Here is a 22,206-nt window from a genome sequence, read left to right as displayed (position 1 = left end):
GCAGACCCAACAGGGACCCATGTTCTCCCCAACACATAGACTTTGTTGTGGGCAGCACTGATGCACAGAAAAAGTTGGACTGCTATTTTGGGGACAGTAAATGAAGAAGAGGGCTGAGGTGCTGGCGAGATTAATTGTAGAGCAGAGCTTGGCATAATAAGGGCTTTGAGCAGAGATTAAAAAAAAAACAAAAACCTCGGAGGTAGGGAACCTCAGGTCATTTGCCATTTTGTTAGTGGAAATTATCTAAGTCTTGGAGGATTTGGGGGTCAAAGGCCACAAATTCAGAATTTGGGCCATTGACTTAGGTTGCCTAATTTAGATTGTGGCCAGACTGATGGAGGACCCCTGAGGTCTGGGTGAGCAATGAGGCAACCTAAGAGGAAGTTCCATGGAATGAACTGAGTAGCTCCCATGTTGGAGAGGTTTGACCCATGTGACAGTCAAGATCAGGGTGTCCCCCGATATCACCCATCAACCAATAGAGTTCTACCAGAGAATAAGAGGACATACCCTCTACAGGCTTAATGGTGGGAACCCCCTGGGATCTGGACAAGCCAAAGGGGGAGGTCTCAGGCAGGGCACCTTCTCTGAGAGACTGGAAGGGATATTACCTCTCCAAGGAATGAGAAGGCCTTGTGGGAACAAAATGGCAGAAAGTGGCCTCTGATCCAGAGGTCTCAATGGAGAGAGAAAAAAAAAAAATGGAGATGCCTTGGAATGGGGAGGGGTAAAAAGAACCCTCAAAACATCCCATTCCTGCTCGGGGAACCAAATGAAAGCACACAAAAGAAAATACAAAAAAGAAAAGAAAATGGAGTGAGACCTCATGGACCAGTGATGCCTTATTCTGTAATCTGCCAGATTCGTAGGACCCCAATAGACCTCCAGGAGCTGATTCTGATGCAATCACACAAGAATCTTTATTGCAAGCTCCAGCCTGGACTCACAATTGTTTCCAATACAGTGGTGCCGAGGAGTGGGTCCTGGCCCTTTGTTCAGTGAGATTTTATAGGTTTGGGGGGATACTCTATGTGTCACAACATCACACAGCAAATCATTTCAAACAACAACTCTTAACATTGATTAGCACATTCACCAGCAGGAACAAGTTGGGTAAGAGTGATTGGTTAGTACAAGAGGGGGATTCATTTGAACTGATTGGTTTAATCCATGAGGGGTGTACGTGCTAAACAACATGTTATCAACCACCAAAACTACTGGGGGGTCATCTGGCATCCCAGGTATTTTCCCTGTCTCATGCTGATTGGTGGTTTCTAGGGGGTTGCTATGGGTCCTCATCTAGCCTGAGTCAGGGACACCGGTGCCTGCAGATCTCTCCTGTTATTTACAGACAAACAACTCAGCAGGGTGGCTATGTGCCTAGGAATGCTCTGTGGGTTTTTCCAAGGACAAGGGTCATGGCCCCTCCCTCTGGACAGGCCTTCCTCTGAGGTAGAGGCTGGTTTCTCAAAAATGCAGTCATCAGTTTCTCAATGGAATGAACTGAGTAGGAAACATCAGAGGGGCACAACTTAAGGGGTAGGGTGGCCAGCCACTACAAGTTTCTGGGTTTTATAGAACCTTAGCAGAGCCAGGTCATGGGAGGAGTTTTGGTGGTGGTGAGAAATTAATTTCAGGTGGGGCAGTAGGGCAGGTAGGGAACTAGTAAAGGAAGTTCCCTCCCTGGGTACTGTAGTCCATATCCTTTAGTAACCACCATTCAAACCTCAACTTTCCATGAGATGTACTTTTTAGATTCCACAAGTGAGACAATGCATTACTTGTCTTTCTGTGGCTGACTTAGTTCACTTAACTTAATGATCTTTAGTTCTATCCATGTTGTTCTATCCAATTGGCAGGATGTAAGGATGGCCTTAGCCTAAGCAACACCATTTTAAAACTCCATCTTAAAATAAACCTGTAGTCTCACCAGAAAAGACACAGAGTCCTCTGATATGTCATTGGGCATAGCCTGATAAAACAAGTCACTTTCTACAACCCCGATGAGAGGGTGAAGTCACATGTCATTTGTCGTAACCTTGTTGTAACCCTGATAAGAGTCAGAAGGGTATCAGGGCAGAAACTACCAGACCATATGTCCTCTCTAAGATGTAATATGTCACTAAGAAACCTGGTAACAGGTGATAGAGCTCCCAAAATTTAGTATAAATAATGGAACAAATGAACAGACTTTCAGCCAGCCAATACTGATGCACACATGCCAGAGAGCCTGATGAGGACCTGGACTGACATCCCATCTCTTCTCATCATCTGCCTGATCCTCTTCACTGTCCTCACCACTCTGAAATTCTGCAGCAGCCTCGTGACCCTGGTGAGAAAGACGACTTCTCTTTACGACTGTCTTCTCAACCAGCCACACAACTCCATGCCAGGAGAAGCCTCCATCAGTTCCTGACCGGATCACTGTGGTCTGGGTGAGTGTGCATCTGCTGAACTAAGGAATAAGACTTAAGACTTTAAATCTGGCAATTAAGCTTAGCATGCAGAGGGAATGTCTGTAATAAGAGTGAATGTCATGATTAATAAGAGGGAATGTCATGATTAAGAGTGAAGTGCTAAGAATTAACTTAGAATTCGTTTGCTTTGAATTAGTTGTGTTTGTTGCTTTATCAGCCTGAATTATTGTGTTTGTAGTGTCCAGCATTAAGGATTGTCATTTTCTTGATTAAGAACCTATAGAGTGAAATTGTATTAAGTGATTTGATGAATAAAGCATTAAAAAAGGGCATTAGCGTGTGAACATTCTTTATTTCTCCCCTTGACAGCATATGTCACACCTTTGCCCACCACGACACAGGATCTCATTATTTATGGATGATTCATATTCTACTGGTTGTATGTACCACATTTTTTATATAATCATTAACTAATGGATACATAGCTTGTTTCTTTTTCTTCACTATTGTGAATAGTGGTACAGTGAACACAGGAGTGCAGCTGTCTCTTTTCCATACTCATTTATTTCCTTTGGATATCTACCCAAGAGTTAGGTGGCTAGATCATACAGTACTTTGATTTTTAATTTTTTGTGGCATCTCCATGCCACAATAAATAAAAAATAATTTATATTTGCACCAAGATGTACAAGAGTTCCTTTTTCCACATCCTCACCAGAACTTTTACCTTTAGTCTTTTGAATAGCAATTCACACTGGGGTATAATGATATCTTGTTGTGGTTTTTGATTTGCTTTTCCCTGATCATTAGTGACATTGAGCATTTTTTCACAAACATGTTCGTCATTTGTGTGTCTTCTTTTGAGAAATGTCTATTTATTGCCCATTTTTAAATCAGGTTTGTTTTGTTTTCTGCTACTGAGTTTTTGTAAGTTCCTTATGTATTCATGATATCAACTCTTTGCAGGATGTTTATTTTACAAATATTCTCTCATTCTGTAGACTGTCTCTACACTCTGTTGATTGTTTTCTTTGATGTGAAGAACCTTTTTAGTTTGATTTAATACCATTTGTCTGTTTTTGCTTTTGTTTGCTGTGCTTTTGGAGTCTTGTCCAAAAAAATCCTTGCCTATTCAATGTCCTGAGGCATTTCCCCTGTTTTCTATGGGAATGGTACTGATTATAATCATGATGTCTTTTCATTCTTGGTGTATGTTGGCACCTTTTCCTTTTTTCTTGTTTATGTTTGTCAATTTTTGATATATTTTACCAAACTCTTTAGAGCATGAGATTTTAATTTTACTGCTCTAGATTACTGGGGACTGCCAGTTGTCTACCAAAAACAAATGTGTTCTTTCTTACCACAGAGCTAAACTTCATTTCACAGCCTCCAGTTATATGTAACCATGTGATAGCAGGTATATAAATGGAAGCATCTATTCTATCTTCACATTTACTTCAAAAGAACTTCCCAACTGCACTTTTCCATATTCTTTTCCAGTTCTGACTAACTATGGTGGCTATTCAATAGATTCTTGGAAAGTCTGCTACAGCCTCTTACTTAACTTTTCTACTATCCTTTCCACCACTGTTATAATTTTTGACCTAATCTTCTTTTTTTCTATAAAATATCTGGTTACCATGGCCTTCTTCTACAACAGTGATAGGTTTTGGAGCAGGTTGGAGTATGAATTTAACATTCTTGTAGAAAAAGTACTACTGTTTTTTAAAAAAAAAAAAATCCTGGAATTATAAGGAAACCATACCCTTGCTTTGTAATTCCCTAGCTCCAGTAGGAGGTTGAGGATGAGGACTTCAACAAGGAAGAACATCATTTCAACAGTCAGCTTATTGGTTTTTCAGGACTTTCTTCTCCATCAATCCCCTCTAGTCATGGAGCACAGTCAGATTTGTTTGTATGTTTTGCAGCATTCTTTTTTACACACATAATCTAGTTTGCATTTAGTCTTTCAATATTACTTTACTGATTCTGTTCCACTATAGGTACTCCATATATTTTCCAGAAGACTTGTAGTTTGGGGGTACTTTTTCATGGTTTTTTTATTATCCACAGTATTTTATTAGTAACCACTAGAACCATGTTATAAAACTTTGCTTGTTTGCTGTACCATCATTGCAAGTGCTTTCCTCTTTTAAATACAATAATTAACAAAGTATGTATATTTCTTATCTTTCATGGGTTGACCGTTGACATTTTTATCTCTTTGGGGGATTTTAAAAAGTTTTTATTAGCAATGCTGGCACTTTAAATTGTGAAATTCTACCTAATTCTTGCCATTTCTCTCCTTCAGTTATTTACTGGGATTCTCTGATATCCTATCCTTTCATCAAAATACCCTAAGATATACAAATTATCCATGAGCAGTTAATTGATGATTTTAAAAATTTTTATGAAAGTATATTTATAACTATTTTCCTATTATGGTATTTTAAAAAATGAAGAAAATATTTACAAACCTAAGGAATGTGGTATTCATGACTGAAAAGAGAGGCATAACCCTTCCATGCTACTGTTCAATAAAGAGCTGCAGTGGAATCCAAGAAGAGAAAATGGGTTAACATTTGCTCTGCAGAGATCATTTGGCTTCAGTAGACCTAAGAAAAAATTAATTTAGTGTCTATGAGATAACTAAATCAGTACTTTCAATTGTTGATGTTTTCTCATTTTGGAGTCTTCTTTTCAGAATTCAGGGTAAAGAATATGAAAAAAGGTAACCATGTAAAGGTATTAAATCTGAAAAGAAAAAAATCTCCTTAAATTTAAAAGTAAAATTAGAGGGATAAATCAATTAGGAGCAAAATAAATGAAATGTATTTATGTTTTTCAAGTTCTGAAAAGAGTGTTGAATCTGAGGCTCTATAAAATTACCCAAAGTGGTTAACTCTGGGTATTCCATGTCTAGAAAGTTCTAGGGAGTTTTGATCTCCTATATTTGATACCCGCCATGAAAGAGTGAGGTGATGAGCTTCTGGCAATTCACCCTGAGGTATCATTTTTATTTAAAGACCTCAAGAAGATTTTTGAACAGGAAGAAGATAATACAAAAGAATTGAAATTCTTAGAGAGTCACAATGTTCAGAAGTTAGAAAACCTGCCAAGTCTTATAGCCTTGGGCAAGGCTCCATCTTCTGTTTTTGAGGCTTAAAGAACTTCCCTGAAGAACGTCAGATCATGTGGAGGAAGGTTGGTTAGTGTCTACAAATAACGGTTTTCTGGAATAAATTATTATATATACTTTTGTTACACAGGACAGAAGAAAGTCCCAGGTCATGCTACATTGCAAGATTTTCCCACTCAGTTTCTTGGCAAAAAAACTGAAGATTATAAACACACTTTCAGATGTCTCATTTACAAAATATAATTATTTAAAAGTACTTGTAAAATGTTTCTAAGATCCATAAGTACTATGTAAAGTAATCTTTTATCATCACATATTTCTTTGATTTTACAATAAATGAAAATATCAAACCAGACATGGCGACGCAGGCCTGTAATCCCAGCATCTTGAAAAGCTGCGACAAGAGGATTGAGAGTTCAAAGCCAGCCTCAGCAACTAAGCAAGGCCCTAAGCAACTTAGTAAGATCTGTCTCAAAATAAAAATAAAATAAAATAAAAAGATCTGGGGATATGACTCAGTGGTTAAGTGACCCTGGGTTCAATCCCAAGTAACAAAAATAAAAATAAATAAAATTTTCACTTCTAATATTCCCTCTGGCCTAATCATGTATAGTGGCTTTTCCCATATAATTAATGAAGATGGTATTTCAGATTCATCATCATTTCAAACATTTTCCTAGTAAAAGTGTAATCATTGCAAATCATTGCAGTACAACATATACTAAGTATGCCCTTAATTATCAAATTAGGCCAAAAATAAAGTACTTTGTGCAAGAATACCTGAAAAATCAAGTAAGACAAAAAGTAAGAAACATCCATTAGTTTTTATAACAAAAAGTTACTCATGACCATGGCCAAGAAACATTCAATGAGTGATATAGCAGAAGGCAAAAGAAGTGAAGTAAGCATCAGGAGGTGAATATTATCATTTGTTTACGTGGTGTCCATATGTGATAGATAACAATGCAAGAATTTTCAGAGGTGAAATGATTAGATTATGAAAGCTGTAACATAATCAGTGGATTAGTATACTAATAGGGATTAACTGGGTGGTAACTATAGGCAGGAGGATATGGCTAGAGGAGGTAGGTCACTGGAAATGGGCCTTTGAGGTTTATATTTTGCCTCTAGTGAACAGAGCTCTCTCTCTCTGCTTCCTGTTTGCCCTGACCTGAGCTGCTTTCCTCTACCATATCCTTCTGCCATGAAGTCTGCCTCACCTTGAGCCCAGAGCTATGGAGTCAGTCAGCTATGGACTAAGACCTCTGAAATTATGAGCCCCAAATAAACTTTTCCACTTTTTAAATTGTTCTCATTGGATCTTTTGGTCACAACAGCAAAAAAGCCAACTAAAACAGTTAACAAGGGAGGAAAAGGACTAGTAAATAAAAACACATTTTTGAAAATATTAATTTATAGGGTGAACATCAGAAATATCAAAGGAGTGCTTCTAAATTGTGATGCTGGTCTAAATTCAATACAAAATATTGAATTAAAATGCATTTCTATGATATATAAATTTTACCTCAATAAAGCTGAAAAATGAAATTATTATACATTCTAAAAATAATAATAAAATTTATGTAAATTTGGATTTGAAAGAAATGAAAAAGATGTGGTATTATTTTGTCTCAATAAGTGATCAGAACACTTGATTTCCTTTTGTTTGGCAGTTTGTTTGTTTTATATTTTATTAATTTATCTTTATTAGGAAATTAGAAAAAGAGATGTATAAGACAGAAAGCAGTCAAAACTTATAAAAAGCACATGAGGTAAACTGGAAAAGCTTTTCCCTACTTGATTCATCACAACTGATTCCCAAATGTTCACACACTTAATCAGCCTGGTGTGTATCTTTCTAAAGTCCTACATATATACAAGGGTTGGTTCAGTTTAGATGAAACACAAAACTTAAATAATTTGATAGCCTTGTCAAGAAAAAGCATACAAAATTATACATTTGTAATTAGGTTAAGATACACACACACACACACAAACACACACACATATGTATTTCCAGTATAATATATATGAGGTTCCTTTTTGAATGAGAAGGTAAATCATAACTGATTGATGCAGACTTAATAATTCAAATTCATTTCTTATCAAGTCTCTGAGCATTTTAGACAATTTTCTGGAAATGCTTGTAGAGAACACTTTCTGGGCAAACTAGCTGCCAGAACATACTACAGTTTTGAGTGAGGTCTTGTACAAGGGAAAGGCCCTGAAATTTAAAATTCATTACTCACACAATCTGCGAGATGGTATATGGAATATGGGAAACAAGTGTATAGAGCTTTACAGTAAATGTAATGTAATCATTTTATTTTACTTATTTTTTTCCTGTTATATGCAAATATCTATTTAAGATCCCCAATTTACTGGAGCAGTGGAAACTTGTTCTTGGTTAACTGGGGCTTAAACACCTTTCTTACAGGTTTGGTCAAATTTCAAGGAAGCTTCAAAGTGCTAAGGAGTTAGAACAGATCATCATTGATTAGTTCAAGTGGAACGAGTGAGCCAAGTAGTCATGTGTGGTCATGTGTCAGAAACCAGCAGTGCTTGCGGCATTGCTGACCAACTGACTGAAGAGCAGATTGCAGAATTCAAAGAAGCTTTTCCACTATTTGACATTGATCGTGATGGAACTATAACAACAAAGGAATTGGGAACTATAATGAGGTCTCTTGGGCAGAATCCCACAGAAGCAGAGTTACAGGACATGATTAATGAAGTAGATGCTGATGGTAATGGCACAACTGACTTCCCTGAATTTCTGACAATGATAGCAAGAAAAATGAAAGATACAGACAGTGAAGAAGAAATTAGAGAAGATTCTGTGTGTTTGATATGGATGGCAATGGCTATATTAGTGCAGCAGAGCTTCACCATGTGAGGACAAACCACGGAGAGAAGTTAACAGATGAAGAGGTTGATGAAATAAGGAGGGAAGCAGATATTGATGGTGATGGTCAAGTAAACTATGAAGAGTTTTATATAAATGATAACAGCAAAGTGAAGACATTGTACAGAATGTGTTAAATTTCTTGTTCAAAATTGTTCATTTGCCTTTTGTAACTTATCTGTAAAAGGTTTCCCCCTACTATCAAAAACAATATGCATGAATAGTAATTAGGAATTCATTCCTCCATGTTTTCTTCCCTTGTCATTGTCCTGAACCCTTATTTTAGAAAATTGATCAAGTAACATGTTGTATGCAGTTTACTCTGGATATAGCTAAGCCCTCTGAGCATCCAAACTTTAGATGGAATTGGTCAAATGAGGGAACATCTGGATTATGCCTTTTTTAAAAGTAGTTTTCTGTAGGAACTGTCAGCATGTTGCTGTTGAAGTGTGAAGTTGTAACTCTACATGGACTAGGGACAGTCAACAATACTTAAAAGTTGCACTATTACAAAACAGGTGTATTATCTAGGAACTCACACTATTTTTTTGTTCTGTTGATCTTGTACCAGAAACATTTTCTTTTATTGTTAGTTGTTTTTTAAACTTTGCTTAGCCATTTAAAGAATATCTGCTGATGGCACAATTTGCCTCAAAAATATTCCAAGTTGTCTATTTGTTTTCCAATTTAAAAATTGTAATTTACTCCCCTCCCCCCCCCCCGCCCTATTGCCACAAAAAAGAACAGATCATCCTTACTAAGGCCATTGAAGACACAGTGTATCTAGTTCTAGTACATAGCCATTTTTTTCTTTGGAGTCTTTTTCCCTTCCCAGGGTTTGGCCACTCTCTCTAGAATACTCTAAAATGTATTCTTATCTAGAAGGTTACCTCCAAAAATAGTTCATATAGGTTGTTTATGACCAATAGATGTGCCTGATAGGTCAGCAGATTAGTACCCCAAATCTTATATTTTAAACACTTCTACTCCTCAATGTAGAAAATGTATTTTGTAGATAAAATCAAGTAAATAAAGAAATGCTGCTGTGTTAGTCAGCTTTTCATTGTGTGTCCAAAATACCTGACAAGAACAACTTAGAAAAGTTTATTTTAGCATCATAATTTCAGAGGTCTCGGTCCATAATCGGCTGACTCCATTGCTCTGGGCCTGAGGTGAGGGAGAACATCTTGGTAGAATGCAACTGGGGAGGCAAGCTGCTAGATCTTGGCTCCTGGAAGCAGAGAAAGAGAGGGAGGCAGGAAGAGAGAGCATGTGCATGAGGAAGCACGGACAAAATACAAACCCCAGTTAACTACTTCTTTCAGCTATATCCTAGCTACCTACAGATGTCACCTAGTACAATAGTCCTTTCAAATTATTAGGTTATAGCTCTCATAATCAAATCATTTCACCTCTGAACATTCCTGCATTCTCTGTACGTGAGCCTAATGGGGGATAGTGCATATACAAAACTTAACAGCTGTTTATTCTTGTGTTTTTTTTTCCTTCTGTTTTTTCAGTCCTTGACATTTATCGTCCTAAGAACTTTAGATATTAAGTTTCTAAATCCAGAAGAGATTTAATATTTCTTTCCTGCATATCCCTCTCCTGAAGCAACAAAATAAGACACTTGAAAGGGTGACTGCGGGGAAAGAGGAGTGAGAAAGAAAAGAGATAATTATCAGGGAAATAATCAGTTAAAATATAATATATAACTTGGCCATATATTTTTCAACACACAAAAATGTCATCAATTATAATAATATTACATTGATTTGATAACATTTTCATAAAATTGTTAAATATATGACAGAATTTGTATCACTTGATTACATGCATTAATCTGTGTACTAACTTGCTAATTTTCTGTGTCAGAAGCAAAATAGAGTATTAACTGGCCTCACATGGAGAATATGAAGATTATATTGATTCGGTTTTGGCTCCCAGTATATATTAATTGAGAAGCCTATTACTTTAATAAACTATGCTTTAGGTGATGGGAATGCAGTAGTTAAGAAAACAAAGTCACTGTCCTAATGAAGCTCGGGTTTTATTGGGTAGTATGGCATTATACACATAATGACAGGTACAGACAAATAAAGAAACAAAGCAAGCAAAGGCTTACAGAATAATGAGGGTAGTCAGGAAAGATCCAGAGCTCCAAAAATATTAGATGGGTGATTGATGTGAATATCTATTGGAAGTTTCCTGATAGAACAACAAGTAGTAAAGGTATTGTGAATAAGGTAGCAGTACCAGGAAAAGGAAGGGCAGAAAAGAATGACAGGAGTTGAGCTTGGAAAGAGGACCAGGAGCTAGATCGTGTGGCTATGTGAAGAGTTATAGGCCTGGTTAAGAGCTTTGGGTGTTTTTCTTAGAAAGAGTAATTAATGAACTTATGAGAACTTTTCTGTTTTTGTTGCTTAGCTTTGTTTCTTTTATTCAGAGTGTCATGTTTTTCATAAAAAGTGCTCAAAGTAACTACTTTTAGGACTGACATGTTAATTTCAAGACCTACATACTAAAGTAACAACAGAGTCAAATTTGCATTCTAAATTTAAGAAAAATGGGATGAAATATAAATAACATGTAGAATTTTATTCTTTTTTTTTCCCCAGGGAGAGCATGAACAGAGTCCCCACTATCACAAACTATGCAGTCAAGCTTCTCACATTTTGGGAAATAGCAGGGGTCAGCGCGTGCAGAGTGCAATGGAGAAGCCTTGCCCTGGGAAAACCACCTTCATGATCATGGAATCTCCCCTGCTAGGTAAGTATTAGAATTTTATTCTTAAAATGAGCAGTTTAGAACACATGGATTTGATCACAAACATTAGAACAATAGAATCATAAAACATTCTGTGTTTAAGTGTTAAGCAAACAGGCAAGTTTTCCTACGTTTCATCGCACTGCCAAAGTAAGATATATCCTGTAAAATGTAATTAAAATTATTTTAAAATATATTTAAAAAGTAACTTTGGAATCATTGAAGTCAATGTTGGTGTAACAGAGAAAAATGTTTAAGAAGATCTTTCAAATGGAAATCATATATTCAACTATGTAAGGGTTTCTTAGGTTGCCTAGAATGACAATCAGAACACCAGATAACATTTTTACACAATTAAGTTGTGTTCAAAGCCAGCCTCAGCAACTTAGTGAGGCTTGCTGACTTAGAGAGACTCTGTCTAAAAATTAAAAAAAAAAAAACCATTTTAAATGCTGGGATTCAATCACTGGTACAAAAAAAAAAGTGATAAAAATGTCACAAATTATTCGGAACTGATCAATTAAAAATCAACTCAAGAAGTATACCAGTAAACTTCTTAGACTGTGTCCTAAGGAAATAATCAGAGATAGGGGATATTTAAAAATAATCATCTTTTCTCACTAAAAGAAAAATAGATACAATCTAAATATCCAACAGTAAGGCAAAAACATTGTACTTTTTGTACCATTTAATAGTACCATGACAGTAGATGTTCACTAATATTCAATAGGATAACTAAATAATGAAAGAATAAGATATTTTCTGTGACTCTTGTTTTCCATTCAGGTACATTAAGCTATCATGCTTGATTCTTCAAGAAGATCATATTTTGATTTGACAAGTACAACATTTGCCTTTTCTAATATTATAATTATTAATCTTAATTTGAGAAATATATTAATTTACTTGGGGCTTGGGGGGATATTTCTTTGGTTATCGTCGCCTATGTACAAGTATTTCATTATATTTTAAAACTTCAAAAGCTAGGTTAAAAAGTCAGAAAAGTTGTTGCATCTGCTAATGCAAAATATACAATAGCCCTGTCTTCCACTCTATATTTATTTTTATATATATAAGCAAATATATATATATATCAAGGTCACATATGTGAGTATATTTTCTTCCGATTAAAAAACAATTTTTCTTTCAATAGCTCATTTGTGAAGGGAGGAGATTTTATTTATTATCAGTTTTATTAGATGTTATTTACTTTTTCATTTTTTTCAGGTGTGCTATTAGCTTTATGCTGAAGATATGTCAGACTAGTTTATGAAATTATTGTTTTACTTGTGTTAACTACTATTTCTTGCTCTGTATTTTTCCTTAATAGGGATCACCAAGTATTTATATATGAAATCATTACTCCATGTAACTATTGATAAATTTATAATTTAATGTTAATTTATAACTATAAATTTATAATTTTATTTATTTCAGAAATGAATATACTCCTTTTTATTCTAATTTGTTATTTATGACAGCAGAATGCATTATAATTCATATTACATATACAGGGCACAATTTTTCATATCCCTGGTTATACAAAAAGTATATTCATAATATTCGTGTCTTCATTCATATACTTAGGGTAATGATATCCATGTCATTCCACTGTGTTCCTACACCCATGCCACCTCCTTTCCCCTCTCTCCCTTTTGCTCTATCTAGAGTTTGTCCATGGTCCTGCTCTCAACCCCACTATGAATCAACATTCTTGTATCAGAGAAAACATTCTGCATTTGTTTTTTTGGGATTGGCTAACTTCACTTGGCATTATATTTTCCAAGTTCATCCATTTACCTGCAAATGCCCTAATTTTATTCTCTTTTAATGCTGAATAGTATTCCATTGTGTATATATACCATATTTTTGTCATCCATTCATCAACTGAAGGGCATATTTACTTCAGAAATGAATATACTCTTTTGAGGGTTTGTTATTGATAGTAAAATGTAAGACTTTAAAAACAAGTGACAAATTATAATTTTTCTTTCTCTGAAATTAATATTAACTTGAAAATTCAAATCTGTATAAACTATAAATGTTACTGCTAAAGTTGCATATATCAAAGTAGCAGGATATAAAATTAATACCCATAAATGAATTGCATTCTTATACACCCGTGATGAATCATCTGAAAGAGAAATTAGGGAAACTATCCCATTCACAACAGCCTCAAAAAAATAACACTTGGGAATCAATCTAACAAAAGAAGTGAAAGATCTCTACAATGAAAACTATAGAACACTAAAGAAATAAATTAAAGAAGACTTTAGAAGATGGAAAGACCTTCTATGCTCTTAGATAGTCAGAATTAATATAGTAAAAAATGGCCACACTACCAAAAGCATTATACAGATTTAATGCAATCCCTATTAAATTCCCAATGATATTCTTCATAGAAATAGAAAAAGCAATCATGAAATTCATTTGGAAAAATAAGAGACCCAGAATAGCCAAAGCAATCCTTAGCAAGAAGAGTAAAGCAGGAAGCATCATAATTCCAGATCTTAAACTATACTACTGAGCCATCCGGCATGCTATTGGCACCAAAATAGACATTTAGACTAATAATACAATGTAGAAGACACAGAGACAAACCTACATGAATACAGTTATCTCATACTAGATAAAGGCACCTAAAACATACATTGGAAAAAATATAACTTCTTTCACAAATGGTGCTGGGAAATCTGGAAATCCATATGTAGTAGAATGAAATTTAACCCCTATTTCTTACCCTGCACAAAAATCAACTCAAAGTAGAACAAGGACCTAGACATTAGACAAAAAACTTGGCACCTACTAGAAGAAAATGTCTGCCCAACTCTGTAATGGTAGATTGCATAATCTAAAACCACCATAATCTAAAACATTAGTGAAAAAATGTGGACAAGGGAAAAACCTATATACATACATAATCAGAAAAGTAACAAGACCATGAGGAAGTAGAGAGGAAATACTTTGAAGAAGACAGAAATCTAGAAGTAAAATCAATACTTGGTGTTCTTGAAGCCTTCTGGGAGGCCAAATATGTTTGTGATAGGTTTGAAGTCCAGGTGAATTCTAGGTCTTGCCAAAATGGAGTACAGTCTTATAATTTAAACCGCAACTAGGTTAGTTTCTGTGTAAAACACAAATTGAATACAGCACCAAATTTACAGGTTTCCTATAACTTTCATCTGGGTTAACCCCAGTCTTCCTGTTTTGCACCTCTGAAACAAAAGAGCAGGCTGGAGGCATTCCCACAGGAGAGCCTCAAGGTCTTTTACACTTGAAATATGTTTTGATGGTGCTCATTAACACATCTACTGATTAGCCTCCTAATGTGGCTCTTGTGTTTAAATAAGACTGACCATTGATATTCAACTCAAATATTAAGCCTTGAGCTGTCATTTTCAGTCTATATCAACTTAATGACTTTGTTTCCTAGAAAGTTCTTTCCAATGACTTTCCTATCTATCCTTTATTGATTATGACTGTTACATTCTGCAAACCAATACCAGATATGTATCCATACTCGAGTTTGTAGCCTTTTTACTGTATTATCCTGAGACACATTACCCACATACTAATTGTGTTTATCATTTGTGAGCAAGAAGTCCATTACCAATCTGAAATTATTTGATGTGTAGTTCTAAATCTCTGAAACAAAATATTAATATATTTGTCTTGAAATTGGTATGGGGAAAAACACATAGATCATGACTTTAAACTAGGCATTCATGTATCAAATGAACCATGGAAACCATAGAGAATAAGCATTCTAGAAATAGATGGCATGTCTGCAACATTTTTCTCCTAGAACTATCTCTGCTGTGGTTTCTTTCTCAGTTATTAATGTCACCATGACACTCAATTGACATTTGGAAGTTATAAATGATCCACATGTCAACGAACAATTTTTGTCAAGATATCGACCAAAACATACAAATGTGAATGACTGGATTCTAACCTGGCTTTGTTTTCCATTTTAGGTTCCACCTTCTTTTAAATGTTCTTAGGTCAAGTACTCAGATTTGCTGAATGAGACCTAAATCTTTCTGTTTTGCTTTTTAGTTGACTCTAGCTCTAAGTATGTAAACAACTCAAAATATAAAAATTAAAGTGAAAGATAGATATTAAAATTTCATAACCTAATAAACATTCAAGTACAAAACCTATATAATGGTTAAGAGTTAGTCCTTGAGTATTCCAGAAGTTCTAAACAAACTTAAGGGCTTGAGGATCTGCTAGTGGCATTTACAACTCACTCTTTCTAAGAGGATTCTATTCAGCAAACATTTATTATATGCTTACTATTTGCAAGCCACAACAATAGACATGACAAAGACTATAAAAGGCGAATAGGTTCAATTCTCACACCTTGGGAATGCAAAGTGGGTATGTTGATTTGGCTCTTACATGAAGTACCTCTTCTAATTAAATTTTTTCTTCTAAATCAATTTTGTAGTACCTTCAACATATTCATAGTTTTAAAACCTTTAGTTAGAAATGAGAACCAGCTGCCCTATCACATTCATATTAGCCAATTAATGTATTATTTAAACAATACCTTTAATTAGTAAATGAATATTCTGTATGTCCACATTACATCAAATATTTTGTCATTTCCAAAATTTTAATTCTTAATCAGTGAGTTGTTAACTTGTTTCCAAACTACAAGCTGTTAAGATATGTAAGTACTTAGAGGATAAAAGGACAGATTAACTATTAATGTAATATGCCTGCAATAGTTGACACCCTACTTAGCATGACCATTATGTACTACAGCCTACAAAATTATTCTTCATGCTCCCACAGCAGAGCTAGAGTGCCATATGGCCATGCTTGTTTTTCATCAAATAATTTTTACATAAACAGCTGGTGAACTGTTTTTATTGTAACAGTGCACATATTTTTTGAGACAGTTGGGAAGGATTGATGCAACTCTAGTCACTGTCTGTTTTTATGTCAATGTTAAGGAGAAATTTGAATTCATATTTTTAAAATGTGGATTTTTGTCTTCTTGCCATCAGGGTCAGTTCATAAGAAAGATTTTTTTCATTTAGTGCAGTAATTATTGTCATGTTCATTAATTTATAACAAGAAATAAAATTAATGATAAGGAATCTTCAGCTTCACATGGTATATTCTGTATTTTTATTTTTATACTCTCATGAATTTTTAGAGGCAGAGCTGATATGTTTTGGACTATTTTACAGCCAGTTTTAATATGACTATATTTGGTTTTGAAACATAGCTTCAACACATTCTGATAAGTGATATAATAACCAGAAGATTTTTAGCAGTTTTGTGTGTATCTGTGATTTGAGTTGATCTGAAGACGATTTACTCCCAAAGCACACCCCATTCCTCCTCAACAAGAAATTTCATCTGTTAAAGTCACTAGGGATTTGAAAAGTACAAGAAGAGGCATTTCTTTTTTCCTTTTGTTTCTCAATTTGTTTTTATTGGTGTTTAGGAAATAGGATGGGATATGTCTTTGGGATGTGCCCCTCCCTCTCCCTTGGATGCTTTAAGCAACTTTTTCTTTTTCTTGGCACTGCTATGCATTTTCTTATTAATTCTAAAGTAATCATGAGCACTCAGATTTCTCATGAATAGATTATTACAGTGCTTAAAACTTTTAAATCTTTAAATCTGATTTTACTTTTAATGCTTCAAAAGTCTTCCTGTAACCAGAAGATACTACCATTAGAACAATGGTAAGGACTTATGTATTATTATCTCTCACTGATTCATTTTTCATAGGATATTGGAAAGTGGTTTAAACATGCTTTATTAGGGAAGAGAATGAATGCTAATAATTATGCCACTGAAAGCCTTAGACCTTATACAATTATTATGTATCCATTAAAAACAAAAGAAAACTTTAAAAAGGAAAAACTTAGGACTTTGGGGTCAGAACAATCAAGAACATTTACCTGTCATATACTAATGGGGTATGTAAAGTGAAATGAACATTTCCCCAGCCTTTCAGCTTTCATTCATTATATTCACCTGTCTGTCCCTCATATCCTCAATTTATTTTAGAAACACATAGATATATTTTTACAGAATATTTTATTTTACAGACAAAATAGAAAAAGAAGGATCTTAACTTCATTACAGTTAAACTTTAACTTCCTACTAAAGAAACTCATCTAGAACAGGCTTCACATTAATGAGTACATTTTGTAACTTGTCACTAAAACATACAATACTTGAAACCAGTATGTTATGTGAATTTTTAAATTTATATCCTGCTGTTTATTTTCTTCCAATTATATAATATCCATATGGATGTTAAGAAAATGTATTAGGTGAGACAATCATTTTTGTAAATGTGTTCTCCCAAATTAACTCCATCTCTATTACTTCATCAAAAGTTTAGGTATAAGTAGGAGAAAATAAACCATGCCAATGACTTCAACTATTAAATAGAGTATATAGAACATGTAATGGATACGGAACAATTTTCCATGGTCCACTTGTTTCTGTATGTCTTTCAAGTGGGATACTGGTTGCCCTTTGTTCTAGACTGTCTTTTCAAGAAAGTTTGTGTAAAAATCCTTGGAAAACACACACACATACACACATACACACATACACACACACACACACACACACACACACACACATGCATGTCTTAATGATGATAACACTATAATTGTTAAAATTTTGTTTTCATTTGTTTATGTTCATTTTTATTTTAAATAGATGTTAGAACTGTCAGACATTATATATAATACATATATAGTATAAATATAATTTATAATATTATTATATTATACTTTTTTCTATTTCATATACAAATATAAAATTGGAGTACTATATGTGAATATTTAAACCACAACACTCTAAGCGCCTTTGCTAATTACTCATATGAATTTATTTCTTCTTTTCTCTATGTGTAAGCAACATAAACAATGAGGAAAGTATACCAATCGAAAGTACACAAATCCATTCTATTCATAATTCCCACTGGTTATCTTATTTAATTCTGAAAAAGATTTACATGCTACTTTTTCATAAGATTATATTCAAGACTACAGGGGTATAACAATGGCATTTAAGTACTGAAACTGCATGACTTTCTATCATAGGCTCATGTCCTACCTACTACCCTCCCTGTTAGAATAGGTAGCTAGATAGACATGAGCAAAGGAGATGGGAAAAGAAAGTCAGATTCTACCTCAGGGAGGCCATTACACTGCCCAGGGACCATCTTCTTACCATCTTGCTATCTCAGTAGTCTATGATTATTACTAAATGTCTTTCAAATACAGTGTCAGCATCACTCTGTGCTTAATCTTGGACCCTAAAAACCCAGATATAAAGAGACATGAAAAAAAAATTTAGGACATTCATCACAGTACTATTAGTTTGATGATGTTTGAAATCTATGCTTACGCTTCTACTATTCCTATTCTCAGACCTAGCAACTCATAAAAATGCAATGGTAACATTTGGTCCTTATTTATAGACAGCATGCTAAAATGTATAGATAAGTAAAAAATTAAAACCCAAATGTTGACAGTTGGTATACATAAGTCTTAAGATGATAGAATTAATTATTTTTTTCAGAACTAATTATATACTGACCCAAATCTCAACTCCACCCCAATTCTAATTATTGGAGCTAGATATGAAAACCAGGTCAGTAATTGTTTAAGTATTTAAAATGACAGCAGAGATTAAGGATGCGGTAAATATAAGGGCATGAGATATTACCCAAAGGAGTAATCAGTGACCATATATTCATTGATTAGATAGAGATTTCAGGGCTAACAGAAATATCAAAGCAGGAGTAAGATGCTTTTAGAATGAATTACTTGCCAAGGTAATCTTAGATCTTAGTAATTCATTTGTGATTATAAAATCAATGTGAATATCAAAATACAATCTATATAATAGTCACATCAAATGTATAAGCAAAGCACAATATTGGATGTGGTAGCCAATCTCAAAAAGAAATAACTCATTTTTAGTAAAGTGCTACCTACCCGTGAAAGGAGCAAAAAAGTAATTATTCTAAACAAAGTCTAGTCAGTGTACAAATTTCTCAAGCACTTTATCTTACTCTCTGTTTGGGGGCTTATGCCTTGTAACTGCTGGTTGTAATTGAGCTCACCTGAACATGTTCATTTGTCATGAGCTAGTTTATTATTCTCTTTTGTTTAAAGAAACTTACTGAATATTTCTTACATTTGTATGGTAATTACAGAATAATGAGCATCTACTATGATATAATTAATGTTTATTAGCCACCCTTACATGGTTAAACTATCTGCATGATTATTTTGTAATAATCCTGCACCTGTAATCCCAGCGGCTCAGGAGGCTGAGACAAGAGGATCACAAGTTCAAAGCCTGCCTCAGCAAAAAGCAAGGCACTAAGCAACTCAGTGAGACCCTGTCTCTAAATAAAATATGGCTGGGGATGTGGCTCAGTGGTCAAGTGCCCCTGACTTAAATCCCCAGTACCCCCCAAAATAACAATTATAATCCTGGCTCTAAAATGTTACTCATATAGAATTCATTTAACCTTAATTAGTCACTTTATTTATTTATGATTTATTAATTTTTTGGTATTGGGGATTGATCCCAGGGATGCTTTACCACTGAGCTACATTCCCAGTCCTTTCTTTAATTTTATTTTATTTTGAGACAGGGTCTCGCTAAATTGCTGAGGGTCTCACCAAGTTTCTGAGGCTGGCCTTGAATTGTGATCTTCCTACCTCAATCCCCAGAATCACTGTGATCACAGTTATGTGCCACCAAATCTGGCTGTTTAACCTTAATTTAAAGGTACTATTAACTTGTTGATTTTGTTACTGTGAGCTTTGGGATTTGATTAATTATGGCCAAATATATTAGAAATCAATTATAGATAAATAAATAAGCTGAGGAGCTGGGGTTGCAGCTCAGTCACAGTGTTTGCCTAGCATGTGTGAGACACTGGGTTCTATTCTCAGCACCACATATAAATAAATATATAAATAAAATAAAGGTCCATCAATAACTAAAAAACAAAAAAAGAAAGAAAGAAAGAAGATGAGCCCAAAATTATCTAAGAGAAAGATCAGTTGAAGAATATATATATACAATTGCATCACACCCATGTGAAAATGCAGTACAACTACTTAAATAGTTGGTGTCTACTAAGCTAAAAAGAATTAAGTAATATTTGGCCTGTTTATAAATGAGTTAAACAAATAGACTAAGCACTCCCAACATAAAGCTTACTGGAGATTCATTTTCCTTAAAGTTATCTTTTGTTCTATGTTGATTTCATAGTTCTATTATTATTAACAAATATATATCTACAATAAACTGTATATATTTACAATATACAATTTGATATGCTCTGACACATGTATTCATCCATGTAACCACCATCACAATCATTATAATGAATATATCCATTGCCTCCAAAAGATTTTTCATGCTACTCTGTAATCTCTTGTAAATCCCTGAGTCTATAGGTAACCACTGATCTTCTTTATGTCACTATGAATTGGTTTTCATCTCCTGTATTTCAGCATAAATGGAATAATTCAGCACCAACTATTTTGTCTGGCTTCTATCACTCAGAATAATTGCTTGGAAATGCATCCATGTTATACTCTATATCAATAATTCATTCTGAGGTTTGGGGTTTTAGCTCAGAGGCAGAGTGCTTGCCTAGCACACACAAGACCCTGAGTTTGGCCCTTGGTCCTGGAAACAAAATTAATTCTGTTTATTGCTGAATAATATTTCATTGTATACACCACAGTTTATCTAGTCATCTATTGATGGATATTTGTATTGTTTCTACTTTTTCAAAATTACAAATAAAGGTGCCATGAACTTCTGTATATACATCCTTGCATAGCCATTTGTTCTCATTCTTCTCAGAAAAATACCTGGGAGTATTATAGGTAGGTCATATTGCAGATGTATAATTAACTTTTTAAGCAACTGACAAACCTTTGTCCAAAATAAATGTGTCAATTTATATTCTCCCAGTAAGTGTAATCTTTTCTACATCTACCTCTGGCTCTGGAGTCCATGATCTTTTCTACTCTTTCACATACTTCTCAAAAATAATTTTTCACTCAATAGTATTTACACACCCATTCAAAAAGGTATAAGAGCATGACAGTAGACATACATTCAACTTGTAAAATATTGGAGCACTACACATAAATTTCTATAACATTACCTGTGGAAAATAGCTCAAGTAATAGTTACTCAGAGGGATATTAACAGCCTTCAATAGATTGAATAGAAAAATCAGAAATATTTAAAACATGAAAACTCAAGAAGTTTAAGAAAGAATAGAAAAAAAATCCCAAAGAAACAGAATGTAGGCAATAATGAATATAAATGAAGAAATTATCAATTAGAAGACAGTGGAGGCAACTAACAAAAGCCCATTCTTTGAAAAGATTTACACAACAGGTCATTTCACAGGTACTATTAATTATAAAACAAAGACAGGAAAACAAATGACATTTGTTAAATAATATTATATAAATTATAGGAACAGGAAAAATTTAAATATTATAAGAGAACACAATAAATGCCATTACCAAATGGTAGACAAAGAATGATTTCTACATAAAGATATATTTCATTTAATAAACTCAGAGGGACTCATAGAACTAGAAAATTAACTTTGTGCAACCTTTAATTAACTAATAGATAAATGTGCTAATCTTCAAAGACTGCCAGTATTATCAGAAAGCAAGACAGGCATTTGGGTTAGGGTTAGTTTCCCTCATGATGGAAGGCATTTTTCATGTTGGAAATTCACTGTATTAGCTCTTTGGTGATTTTTTTCAAACAAAAAAAGAGAACATTCATTAAACCTAATCTAGAAAAAACTTCTACCAATTTAAATAAATACAAGGGGGGAAAGATACCAGTTTTGTAATCAGCAAAACTCATACTATGTGAAGCTGGACAGACCACAGGTCTGGCTTTTTTAAAACAAAAAATTACTA

At 34.2% G+C, this 22,206-nt stretch overlaps 1 long non-coding RNA gene, 1 other non-coding gene and 1 pseudogene across 2 annotated transcripts in view; 1 reads left to right on the top strand and 2 right to left on the bottom strand.

Moving 5' to 3' along the window:
* The window catches only part of LOC144371646 (uncharacterized), a 217,573-nt gene that overhangs the window by 18,833 nt on the left and 176,534 nt on the right, over positions 1–22,206 (bottom strand). The window lies entirely within an intron of this gene.
* LOC101962686 (calmodulin-A pseudogene) lies at positions 8,123–8,601 on the top strand (annotated as a pseudogene).
* Positions 11,080–11,241, bottom strand: LOC120890950 (U1 spliceosomal RNA). Its single transcript, XR_005735420.1, has one exon. It is a non-coding gene; the product is annotated as a U1 spliceosomal RNA (small nuclear RNA).

Source organism: Ictidomys tridecemlineatus, chromosome X, assembly GCF_052094955.1.
Source record: "Ictidomys tridecemlineatus isolate mIctTri1 chromosome X, mIctTri1.hap1, whole genome shotgun sequence".
Lineage (NCBI taxonomy): Eukaryota > Metazoa > Chordata > Mammalia > Rodentia > Sciuridae > Ictidomys > Ictidomys tridecemlineatus.
This window is presented reverse-complemented; position numbering and strand designations above follow the sequence as displayed.